This window comes from Copidosoma floridanum, unplaced genomic scaffold, assembly GCF_036245765.1.
Source record: "Copidosoma floridanum isolate Cflo_tuat_1 unplaced genomic scaffold, Cflo_Japanese_pri ptg000004l, whole genome shotgun sequence".
Lineage (NCBI taxonomy): Eukaryota > Metazoa > Arthropoda > Insecta > Hymenoptera > Encyrtidae > Copidosoma > Copidosoma floridanum.
The window spans coordinates 8,763,828-8,777,515 of record NW_028321881.1 but is presented as its reverse complement, the minus strand read 5'-3'; the positions used below and the strand labels follow the sequence as shown (position 1 = coordinate 8,777,515).

General features: G+C 34.3%; 1 protein-coding gene across 1 annotated transcript in view; it reads right to left on the bottom strand.

Annotated features, from left to right (window-relative positions):
* LOC106640118 (histone lysine demethylase PHF8) overlaps positions 1-13,688 on the bottom strand; it is a 348,393-nt gene that overhangs the window by 176,420 nt on the left and 158,285 nt on the right. The gene's annotated exons all lie outside the window — the stretch shown is intronic.

The window sequence follows — 13,688 nt, the reverse complement described above, 5'->3', positions numbered from 1 at the left end:
AAATTAAAAATTATATTGGTAACAGAACTGATAAATTTAACGTTGGTGACATAATAAAAGCGAGAGATTTTCGTAAATACCACGATAAAATGTCGGAAGCAGTAATTGTAAAAGTTTTATCACCACATAACTATTTAATAAAATTCAAAGAGGGGGAAGGTGTGCATAAGCGTCATGGTAATCAGTTAAGGGCTTGGGGCGAACAAAAATCACAAGAAAATGTAAAAGCGGTGATCGACAAAAGCTCGACTGAAAACTGCGACTTGAGCAACGAGCAAAACCCTTTATATGTACGACGTTCAACGCGTCAGTCTAAAGCTGTTCAACGTTACTGCGCTAACGTTAGATCTGTAAATAATGTACATATCTAAATAAAGTTTGAAATCTTTCTAAGCATTAAAAATTAAATAAAAGGGGAAGGATGTAGTGTATGTGATCCTGCGTATATGTTAGCCTCGCTTTAAACGCTTTGCTATATGTATATATGTATTACAGCGCCTGAAATAAAGGCAGTCTATCCTCACAGCTCCTTGAGTGTACACGTCATTTATTGAACCCTGCCTCACATATAATACACCTAGATTGTTTTAACTCAGATTTTTTTTTTCTTGTTACATCATTACTATAACCGAAAGGGGGCTCAGGATCACCGTGATCTTGCAACTCCCTTCGTAGATGAGATTTAAATACGTAAACCTTCGTTCCTTGTGCGCTCTTTGCTACTTCCTTTCTATTTTCACTTCTAAGAGGCCTTTTTCCACACTTCAAACCCACTCCTGATTTAATAATATTGCACTTAAAGACTGTAGTAAATTCGTTGGAAAAATTATCTATTGTCCCTTGTATCTTGGCTCCACAATTGCAATACCCTAAGAAAAGAAAAAAATTAATTATATTTGTGCAGTTCTTTTATATGTATTCATAACATTAAGTTTGATAACTAATTTAAAATTTAGGCAGGTAGATGAATCATACAAAAATGGTCAATAAGGTATTTTCCGCGACTACCACGAAAACTTTTTTTCCTACTTTGGGCATTTTTTTCTGTAAACATTTACTGCGCCCTCAGTAGGATAAAGAGAGGTCGCACCTAGAGCGCATCTAATCAGGGCAAGTACAATAAACGAAAACTACTATTAATTGCTCGGTATTATGATCATGCGCGGGCTTTAAATCCTATAAATAAAAAAGTGAAAATTGACCGATTCTTTTTTCTTCGACTTTTGTTAATAACTTTTTTATTGCGACTGGATTGAAAAATAGATCAAATTAATTTGTATTTCATCCGATTATCTATATCTACTTGCGCTGGTTAGATCATCTTTAAACATCTTATTCGTAAAGTTATAGTGCAAAAATCGTCATTTAAAATTTCAGTATCGGTAACTTTTAAACTTTTCACTGGAAATGCCTCAAAATTTTGAATTTGATAGCCCATCTAAGGATCTCAAATCATGCGCAAGGATCTGTTTGTAATATTAAAAATGACGTCACAAAAAGATAATTAATTTTTAATTAATTCGGCTTTTTGAATCATTAAAATATAAGTAGATCAAATTTTTGAAATGTATTTCATGAGGGATGGTAAAAACTCTGATCTTGTAAAAGAAGAGAAACGTATGTTAATTTTGACTTCAATTTTTTACAAATCCTGATTTTGTAATTAATAAAAATTGTCATAACTTAGTAGTTTTTTATCTTACAATAATGGAACAAATTTTACTAGATATTGTGTATTTTTTTACGAATAAAAAAAAAAGGTTTTGATGACGTTTTTAAGAATAGATATAAGCAATTCAGTGATAAAAGCCTGTTTCGTGGATCAGTGGAAACAGTCAAGTATGTCAAACGCGTCGATTTTGTCTAAAGCTGTATTCAGTGTCAAAAAAATTAAATCATTAAAAGATTTGCATGCACTCTTCTTGTTCACTTTTTTTGAGAAACTGAAGCTGATATATCTGTCTTTTCTAACCTACAAAACAGTTCAACTTTTGTAACCTTTACATTTGCCGATTTTCTGGTTGCCTCAAAAACGTCTATCTCTGGACTCAAAATTTTCGTGACGACGACAACGCGAATCTGCCTGGCCAGCAATCCCGAAACTTAGAGCAATGGCTCGCCTTGATCAACCTTCCATCTTATGAAAGAGTTTGGTCTACAACCCAACCGATAGGTATTTTTACTTACTTACCCACCATTTTACACATTCTCTTGCATCACATACATTTAGAGATTGTCTTTACTATTATTTATAATTAGAATGTAATTCAGAAGCGGCGTTGGCTTAGTGGTAAGCATGCTTGTTACTGGTACAACGCAACTCCAGGGGTCGTGGGTTCGATTTCCGGTGAATACAGATTTTTTCAAAAACTGTTTTCATCGGGAAAAGTTTCTACGTAACCCCAGCTGTTTCGGGGCGGGTTTTTCCGAGGAATTTTCCCTCAGAGTAATTCCAGGGTTTTTCTCTTGCCCTACAGGTTTTCAGGCCTAAGTGATTGCGAAACAGCGTTAGGGTTTATAGGTAGGGATTAGCGGACACGATGCCAGGCGTCGGGCAGGGATCGCTGGCCTTACCGACGAGGAGTGGTCCCTAAAACATAGGGCTTCTCCGGGGATGCTAATTAGCCTAGATCCGATGCTTCGGCGGAGAGCGCTGGCTTAACCGGCGAGGAGTGGACATCCCTGGAATAATGGAGTCTTCTTCGGGGAAAGGCTACACAATGGCGAGTTAACCCGATGCACCAGTGGTGCAGAGAGTTACAGCTTAACTGGCAAGGTGTTTCCCACCGGAGATACTCACACTGTGCCCATGGATTAAGGTAGGAGGCGAGAAAAAAAGGTTTGGAAATGGGCGTGGCAATACATCCCCACACATAGGTGGTGACTGAGTGGCTCCCGTGACTAGGCCAGTAGGCTGTCGCGGTAACCTAGTAGAAAAAAAAATTAGAATGAAATTCCTTTCATTCAAATAAACCAGGTTTTTGCCGAAAGGTTTTTTCCTCTCCATGCTGTTTTTTTATTGACTTGATAGCCGTAAGCATTTTTGAACTTCAATTAGGTAAGTGACAATTGAGAGAGTGACGTCTAACCCCTGGGGTTTTACTCTCTTTGCGACACATATACACATAGTCATGTAATATAATTATTTTTCAATGGCTTATTTTTTTTAAAATTTCAAAGTTAAAAATTGTCGCGGACGCAACAAAGCCTAAGAAAAAAGTCAGTAGATTTTTACTATTTTTTCTATTACAATTAAAGCCCGTACGTTTTTTGAAATTAACTATTTTTTATGTATTCTAATCATAGAATGCGGAGCAATTACAACAGTTTTGTGGTTCTTGTAGCTCGGAGGCTTGCTAATACAGTCTTACAAGTTCAAGTTCCCGTCTTTATTCACTTGGCTCACACCCTGGGAAACTACTGTGTGTATTTCAACCGTGGTGACATGGTTCGGAAGAATGTAAAATAAAGTGACACCATTGCTGGGTAAATGATGGATTCACGATACATCTGAGGTGGTTTTTCATTATGCTAATGACGGTAGCATGTATATGCAGAGCCACTGAGAAATGCAGACCCGCTATGTGCACAGCTCATCAGAATGGCTGTAAAGAAAAAAAAAAAAAAAAAAAAAAAAAAAAAAAAAAAAAAAGAAAAAAAAAAAAAAAAAAAAGGAGATTGTCTTGATATAAAAACTGAAAATTTTAAACCCAACTTTGATAAAAATTATAGTTCTAGTTTTCAGCTGATATTCTGGATCCATGATAAATACGTAGAAAGACTGGACTATTTATGAAAGAAAGATAGAGAGAGGAGGAGAAAGAGAAGCAGTACACGATTGACTTGTTTTACTAATTTTAGTGAATTCAGTGTTTTAAAATTGTCTTGTCACAGTAACACTTGTTCGTAAAGCAGATAATCTCGCAAGAATATTTAAGATTGAAGGTTTTTACTCTTAAAATGTTATAAGAACAAAAAATGATACAATTTTAAACCAGCTGTGACTTTAATTTAAAAAATGATTAAATCATTATTTAGAGAAAAGTTAATCGAAGTTACTTATTGGTGTTTAATGTGGCAGTTGGTCTGTCAAAATATACAGTGAGTAGTGAGTGAATCATACAACCAATCATTAATTGAGCACGTATTTAGCATTTGTTAAAAGAATATTGAGTCTTACAATATATTATCAAAAAAATGGGCAAAACTGCACTAGTGGAGGTTATTTGTTATTTTTATACAGATATACTAAATACATGAGCGAACTCAACCGCCTAACTGATAGATGCACTTGCCACACACAGTTAATTTTTTGAAGTACAACCATTTTACAATATATTAGCCTTAACTTAAAATCTCTTACAATGTCCTGCAAAATATCACATAATTATAATTTATAAATTGCACACCCCACTAATGCTGTTTTGTTGGATCAAGCCACGCACAATGATAAGTAGCTTAACGTTTACTCTACCAAAAGATATATAAGCTCATTTTAAAGTCTAGATTTGATTATCACTGTTTTACACCTATAAATGAAAAAGTATAAAATAATAGCCGTCAGAAGACAGGCTTGTAATTAGCTTGTCTTTAGGTCATACAATTTCATCCACTGTTTTATTATTTCCATGTAAAAATAATGATAAGTACCCTAATTACTTCGGGTGCCCAAAATAACCCAGTCTTCATTGTGTGTGTGTTTTTTTTAAATATATATATACACATATATATATATACTAGCGTTACTCGTACGGAATATAACATACTCTACATTGGGCACGTGGCACTGCGAAACGAAGAAAAAAAATAAGAGTAGGGGTACCTAACAACCACTTCGACTTCGGCCAGTGTAAGTTACGTAAGACAATGAAAGCCCGGGAAAACTCCAGTGGGAAAAATACCAGAAAGTTCATCCTCAAGTGGCTATTGCCTGCGTTCCGATCTGGTGTCTAAATCCGTAGGTGTAGTCATAGGCACCAGGGTTAGAACTCCTGCACATCGTCCCCTCAAGTTGTCAGGGCAGATTGTAATGGTACCAAATAGTGTCCCGTAGCCTTCATGAGCTCCACACCTTGCAAAAACTTTTGAATTGTATTTTTTTCCTCTAAATACGAATTTTTTTGTCTACATGTCTAAAAACTGCTAAATCTTTTCATAAAGACTTGTTTACCTTCTTATGTAGTTCATTAAAATGAAAAAAGACATTGTTAAGTTTTTTTGTAGAACATACTGTTAAAAAAAAAAAAATAACAAGTTTAAAAAAAAAGGGTTTATTATGATTTTTAACCACGTATCACTTAGCTTTTAATGCACTATTTCCACCCACGAAGGCCACAATTTTATCTTAAAGTTTATACAGTTCAATTGATAAAAAAATAATTATAGCCTTTTACTGTTTACCAACCACGTTGTTGTTGATTAACACATGGTCACTTTTATTACATGTGTGTATCGTAGGTATAACACACATTTTATATAATGCATACAGGCGTTCATGGATACAAGGTATATAAACGACCATCACCAATAAAGAATAACGAATGAGAATAATGAATCAGTGGTATTCGGTAATTCATTGACTACCCTCAGCGCTATTCGTTCATTCGGTCATTTGTTGAATGCCCTGTTCACATGGAGCGGAATTGAATCGACGAATAAGTTAGAAACTATGTAGTTTTAACAGATAATTTAAATAATAAAAAAATGTATTTTTTAAAAACAAGAGTACACATTTTTTGTTCAATTTATCATTGACTCTCGTCAGTGTATACAATAGTTATGAGTTACTGATTGTATTCTGAGTGTGGTATTAAAACAGTTCACCCATTCGTCAATTCAATCCCGCTTCAGGGCTGATTGCTCATTCTTATTCGTCGGCTTCCTTCAGCTACGTGTAATTTTAACTGTAATCTTTTTTATGAGCAAGTACATACTGCATGGTTAAATTTGAGCCCTGTCAAGTTAAAACTAATACACTAACAGCTGAGTAATGCGTGGTTAAAAATCATGAGAAAACGTTTGTTTTTAAAGTTTATGAATGAAAAAATGCGATCTACGAAAAACTTGCACGAAATCTGTTTTTCTTGGAATGAGCCCAATAATTCGATAAGAAATTTTTTTCAACAAAAAAATTAATGATCAGGAAGATATAATACATTGAAAAAAGTTGTTTAACGGAGTAAAGCTCATAAATGTTACGGAACACTACCTCATACCCTGACTTGAAGGAGAAACATTTATTCGGAAAAAAACCAACAGCAAAGGCAAATGGCGTGAATTTCATAGTCACCATCTAAGTACTAACCACAGCCAAAGTTACCTATCTACGTCGATAGATCAAACTACAACACCATACCGTAATGCTACCGTGACCATCATTTGTATTATAATAAATTGGTTATATTTAACCACCATAAAAGGCAAGCTGATCACCAGCCTGCCTTCTGAAAGCTATTTTTTTTATATTTTCTCATTCATGGAATTATGCAGCAGATAAGCACACCTAATAACCTAATAAACGGCACTAAACGAATGAGGTAGCCTATATAAGCAGACAAATCCAGCGTGCCTGCAGGCTATGGTTTTCTCCCATTTTTGAAATACTTCTCCCACCATAAACCTGCGTGCACAAAGGTCTTGCGTAAAAAAATACACACGAAGAATATATGAGTAAATCCACAAAAAATATCCCACACTTGTCCCCCATTTATAATAAAAATTTTTTGAGGCATACCCTGAAGACCGGGCTCATTTTATTCCTAATATCATGTACTACATGGGTAAAATTGTGAACACGGGTTTTGGCTGGTGTGACATTTTCCTACATATATTATAAATAGATATAATAATTACATAAACAATCAAAAAAATTGTGTCACCTCGACTACAACCTGTGTTAATATTTTTTTTCCCCATAGTGTAAATAATGCGAACAAAATGAGTCCAGTATCAAAGGAGTACCTCAAAAAATATTTTTATGAAAAAAAATATTTAGGGGGACACATTCGGAGTTGCGTTTATCGTAGGTTCTTGAGTGTTAACAGAAATATGGTATATGACACAGTGAAAAACGAATTTAAATGTATTTAACAAGCCAGATGCGATTCGCGCACTTTTCTTTCTTAATTTGCATAAACTATTTTACCATTAACTCTTTTAAATTTATTTTGACGAGAACGTAAAATACAAGAAAAGATCTCTTGATTATATAATAAGAAATTTTATTTTACTTCTTAATAACAATTTGTATTGAAACATGAACGTCATAATAAAAAACTTACTCACTTAGAACGCACTTCAAAAGATGAATAACTGAATATACAGTGTTCATAACTTTAGCCAGTTATATATGTAGCTAAAAGAAAACATGCATCATACGTAACCTTTACGTTCGAGTTATTAATGTGAATTATATTTTTCGTCGAGTTTTTTATTTTAATCACGGGAAAATTAAAAAAAAGTTTTCAACATAAACTTTAATATTACGATTTCATAACAAATTTAAATAAAGATTGTAGTTACATTTTAAAAACATTGTTTTCATTTTTCATCCGCAGGTTTTCTTTGAATCATAATCATGTGATATCTCCAGCCAATCATATAATGAATGAAATACTGTATTTGAAAATATTCTCTTTTTTAAGATAAGATCTGATTTGCAGTATACACGTTTAATATATTCAATATATTGTCGCCAAAATTCGATCAGCCAAAATTTTTTTTTTTTTTTTTTTTTTTTTATAGCGCACGAAGAGAGGTTTTAAGACTGCGTAAGCCTGTGCTTTGAGTGCAGGCGCTTGGAGGAGATAGGCAAAACGATCTAAGCGCCCATGGTGAGCATTTGGTGAAACTCGGGTTCCAAAATCTGCAGACGACGCCATTAACAATAAGTAAATGAGTATACATAAACTTGTCAAGGAACCTCGAAACTGTTTAGCTATCGTCTGTTGTCTGCACATTTTGACACCCAAGTTTCACTTTTTTGATGCTGATACTGGAGACGCTGCGTGTTATGCACCCAGCGAATATGCCTGGAATCGTGTATGATAAACGATACGCGAAATACGGTACTAGTGGACGAGATGGAGCGAAGAAAGTTGAGTTCACCCCTACTGTTCGCCATTAATATGCTATCCACGCATCCCTAGAGATGATTTTTTTACTGCATTGGTTGAATAACTATAAAATTGGTTATCAAAGCGAAACCTTATGTACGTTTGCGTACACGATGCCGAGCGTATAGAGCTGACAAGTTTGCAAGCTCGAAGGAGAGGGTGCAGGGGAAAAGAGTCGTTGGGGATCAGATCCTCAATGCGTGTCAGAAGTTGACACAGGTCGTTTGGACCAATCAGAAGGCTCCTTTAGGCCTGTGTCACCTAGTGACTCGTATTAAGGATCTGGCCTCAGAAATTGTTAGAAAATAGTATACTACGGGAAGAATGTGGGAAGAAGAGTCGTCTTTCGGCAGGGTTAAGATAAAAACATTACAAATCACGTGGATACATTTGGTACTCACCTTTAAAACTTCCACTTTGACCTTCACTTGTGACTGAATGGTTTTCGAACTTGAAGCCGTGTTTCGGTTTACTGGCCTTATAAATTTGTACATTTATGTCATCAGTGCTTCCTTCTTTTCGAACAGTTCTGTATCTTCTTGTTTTTTTTCCATGAATGATGCTGTAGTATCCTATCTTGTGAACCTTGCTTTCAAAGTCAAATTTTTTTATGTCAAAAGTAAAAGAATTAGGCACAGTCAAACTTTTTTCATGTTCTGTTGATTCATAACTCAAGTCTGTACTACTATCAAGTTTTTTTTTTTTTTAAAACGATTTTCGGAACTTGTACCTAAAAGATTCGTTCTCAGACCAAATCGATCACTTGCTGCGTAAGAATATACAGTTCTTTCAGATAAACCTAACTCAATTGCTAAATCACATCACACTGAGATGGAGCTACGAATTTATTTTCTACAAGTATAGTGTCTTTTAGGAGAAGTATTTATCCAATCACATCCTCTTTATGTATAGCACTTGGTTTACCTCTTCCTCTAGAAATTTCACTCATGTTTTTTACTTTATAAAGGAATAATTAGAAAAATCTGAGAACGAAAATTATCTCCACGTTGTTAAGAGCACGCACAAAAATGTGTATAGTCATGAAGAGACGTAAATAAGTTTTACCTGCGAACTAACCGCATGAAACTCACTGAAATTTTGCACGTGAATTAGAATCAGTTTGATGTAAGGTTAGTACTGAGTGTATACGTTCGCTCATTTCCGTGCTAGTATGAAAAGACTCCTTGAGGAGGTTCGTTCCACTCCTGCACAAGGACGAACGGTTCATTCTACTCCTGCGGAGGAACGGGCGGTGAAGAAAATCTTTCCATACAGATACGTCAGAGCCTTAAAAACCGCAAAAAATCGTGATTCCTTCCATTATAATGTAATGAGTTAAAATATTGTCAAAAAAATGTAAATAATAACTCTCAAGAAAGTCGGAAATGTGGGTTTAAAAAAAAAGTTTTTTTTGAGTTATTATGGAATAATTTGAAAAATTTTGCTATGAGAGACAAAAAGTTTTAAGTAAAAAGGTAAATATTCTGCACCAAGAATCAGTAGTTAAATAGTTTCACAGGCAGACACTATAAAAAAGGGCAATAATAATGAAAAATTGAGAAAAAGTATACTTACATTGTTAATTGAATATTTTACAGTTTTTTATATGCTTGTTAGTGTTCACCAAGTCAGACCGCAAAATTTCAATCTGGCGGTTCATTGAAAAACTGTGAAGTTTAAATATCGATTGTATATACAATTGGTAATGCGATATGAATCGAGATCTGTTTTACTGAAATTAGTAAGCACTGGATATGTTATGAATGCCTTTAAAATTATGATTTTTCAATAAATTAACAAAAAAATATTTAAAAATTTTTTTACTAAGGTTCTAATTTCGTAAATGTTGAATAGAGTGTTAACTGTGGCACGTTTTGTTTTATTTACTTTACAAAAAATATCACTTGTAGGACCGAAAAGAGACAGCGTATAATATATCTATTTTTTGAACTGTAGCGGCCTCTCTTATAATTATTGTTTTGTCTTTAGACCTGGCCTCATTTTTTCTTTAATGCTGACTTTGTAAATTAAGAAAATTTTTACAGATCAATTGTATGAATTTTTTAACTGTCATAAGAAAAAAAAAAGCAAACATTCGTGCTTAAACTAACACCTTAAGCGTCCATTCCAGGCCGATAGCCGTTGTTGTCGCCCGATATTTACTCGAGTAATTAAATACTCGTTACAAAACCACCTGCAAAATAACGTTTTCATCCATTCACATTTCGAATTTTTTCTCAGCTATACGGTTATGCTATTCATATTACTGTATCTTGAGAACAATTCTTCCATATTCTTCGCAATGTAACAGCGCCATATCTTTCGTTGAATATCAATTGACAGCCACTAACGTAATATTGTATAGAATACCACATTATCATAAAATCGAAGTAGTATCAATATACTTTTTCGGTAACGATTTTAAAGCGAATATTTTGGAAAATACTGCGTAACTGTGATTTATGATAACGATACAAAAATGTAAATAGCACCAGCACGTCGTTGAGAAAAATTTTTATAAGAGTAGATTAAAACGCAAATTCATGGATGGTTTTGTTGGCGAGTAATTAATTACACAAGACATACAAGTAAATATCAGGCGATAGCATCGACAAACTCGTCAGTTGACATAGGATATCAAGAGAAGGGCATGTATGAAGGGTATAGAGTGCTTGTATTAAAAGTGCTGCCATTTATGCATTTACACTTCTTGATACAATAATTAACACGTGTCAGCATTCGCTTGTATGCTATTAGTCGTTTTAATTTCTTATTTACAGACAAGCATTAGAGTCACATAACTACTACATCAAGCTTAGGTGAAAGACAGCTTTAAAAATTAAGAATGAGAAACTTATCTAGACTTACGGTACGAGTAAATGTACAGCTTCTTGGTAGCTCAAGTGGTAGAGCAACTGTCTAGTAAACAGGAAGTTGCGTGTTCAATCCACACCCAGAAAGGATATTTTTCTCATTCTTTTCTATTTTCTAATAAATTTTCTCGAAAAAGAAACTATGTGGCTTAGTATTATGAGTCTTAAGTATATTGAATATTGAGAAGAGGGCATGTGTAAAGAATATGGAGTGATTGTATTAAAAGTGCTGCCATCTATGCATATGCACCTCTTAATTCAATAATTAGGTGTATTACTATTCACTTGTATACTATTGGTCATAATAATTTCTAATTTACCGACAAACATCAGAGTCACATAACTACTACATCAAGCTTAGGTAAAAGACAGCTCTAAGAATGAAAAATGATGAACTCATCTATACTTACGGTGCGAGTGAATGTACAGCTCCTTGGAAGCTCAAGCGGTAAAGCAACTGTCTAGTAAACAGAAGGTTGTGTGCTTGATCCGCACCTGGGGAGGATATTTTTCTCATTCTCATTAATTACTTAAAAAATTGACGAGTCAACCTAGTAATTAAGGAGGCTGTTACGGCCAAAAAAAGTGTATAGATTTATATCGTACTAAGCATACAGAAATCGAAAATTTCAATTAACAATTTTGCGAAGTAGCAGTGTTGGCTCAATAGTAAGCGTGCTTGGTACTGATACAATACCGTTTTAGGGGTCATGGGTTCAATTCCCGGTGAATGTAAATTTTTCCAAAAACTGTTTTCATCGGTAAAAGTTCCTATGAAGCCCTATCTGTTTCGGGGCGGGTTTTGCCGTGGAATTCAGAGCGATTTCAGGGATTTTTTCTTTTTCCCCACAGGTCTTAGGGCCTAAGTGAATGCGAAACCGTGTTAAGGCTATAGGCAGAGATTATTGGATCCAATTCCAGGTGCTGGGACAGGGAGCGCCGGCCTTACCGGTGAGGAGTGATTCCTGAAACATGGGGCTTATCTATAGGGATGCTAATTAGCCTGGATCCGATGCTTTAGCATCGAGCGCTGGCTTAACCGGCGAGGATTGGACGTCCTAAAATATTAAGGCTTCTCTGGGAAAAGGCTACACAGTGACTAGTAGAGCCGATGCACCATTGGTGTGACGAGAGTGCCAGCCTACCTGGCAGGGTAATTCATCGGAGAAATTTCCGTTGCGGCCATGGTTATAATAAGGTATAACAATAGTTCGAAGATTGGTAAAATGGGTGCGGTAATACACTTCCACATATAGGTGGTGAGTGGGTAGCCCCGGTGACTAGGCCAAAAGGGTAACGCAGTAACGCGGTAAAAAAAAAAAAATTTTTAACAATTTTGTAATAACCCGTCATTTAAAAATTTTGTTGTCAGACTGGGCGCAAATGTTTAAACACATAAAAAACTGCAGCATACGCGATTTTCATTACATTTAAATCACTACAAGTACTATTTTTAATATTTTACTACATTTGCCTATTGTCTTATTTTTTCTTGTTTAAACGATCAAATTTTCCTTTAAAATTTTTTGTAAAATTAAATTTTTGTAAAGAAAATACCTATCAAATCTTACTGCAACACTTCTCGAGGTACTGAATAAGATCCGAAAATTCTTTTTTCACCTAACTGCTTCTCATATTTTTTTTTGATCTTTTGATCTGAAATTTCGTAAACATATTCCTGAAAAGTAACTGCATGATAGTACAATGAAAGATTCTAGATTTTTAAAGATTATTATCACATATGTATCGATTAAACATAGAATTTGAAAGTTATAATTTTGTTTTGAAAAATTAACAAAACTCATCAACAATTGACAAAAACTATAAGAAACTAGAGGTCTAGGTAATAATACTGAACTTTTGGTCGAACCTTCATCCTATAAAATTGTACAGTAAGACGCACTTACATGCACGGGTAATTGTCTTGTTACACGTTAAGGAGTCAGCAATAATTATTGATAATCAAAATAAAAGGAATATGCAAATCTGCATCGGGCTATTCGGAGAAATGCAAAAAAAACGCAAATTCCTAGCCCATGCAGAATTTTGCAGTCGGCTTGGTTGTCGTTGTAGAGGTAAGTGGACTGCTAACTTCCTGTGAAGCTGGCAGTGCCTTAGTTGTTATTGTTTTAATTAACAACAGCAAAGTTAGGATTTGAACTGCAAATTAAATGCAAAAAAACTGCAAATTCCTGTGCCAATCAGACAGCTGTTATTAAAAAGTGGCGTGTCAACTTCACAGATGTGTAGAGGAGGACTTCTGCATATCGTTGTCTAACAGGCAAATCCTACATTAAAAGATTAATTGTTACGTGACTCAAGCTTTTTTTATTTGCTGTGTAATTGGTTAAAGAAAGTCAAAAGTATTGGTAAGAAGGATTTTTTAAAGATCAATTGCATTAATTAGCGAAAAATTGCAGAAAAATTAAAATGAAAAAGTTTTATTAAATAGATACAATCAACAGTAAAAATTTAACTGTACTTGAATTTCTAACTTACTGAAAAATGTTATTTATGCAGAAAACTTTATTAAATTTAAATTAAGACGTCATAAAATTCTACATAACTTTTAAATGTTCCTTACGGTTATTACACTACGCCACATAAATTTTTATTAGAGAAAATATTTTTAACATTAATAATCAATAGTGCATATAATGATAAAGTATTTAAACTATAAGTTACCTTTGAAAAAAAAAAT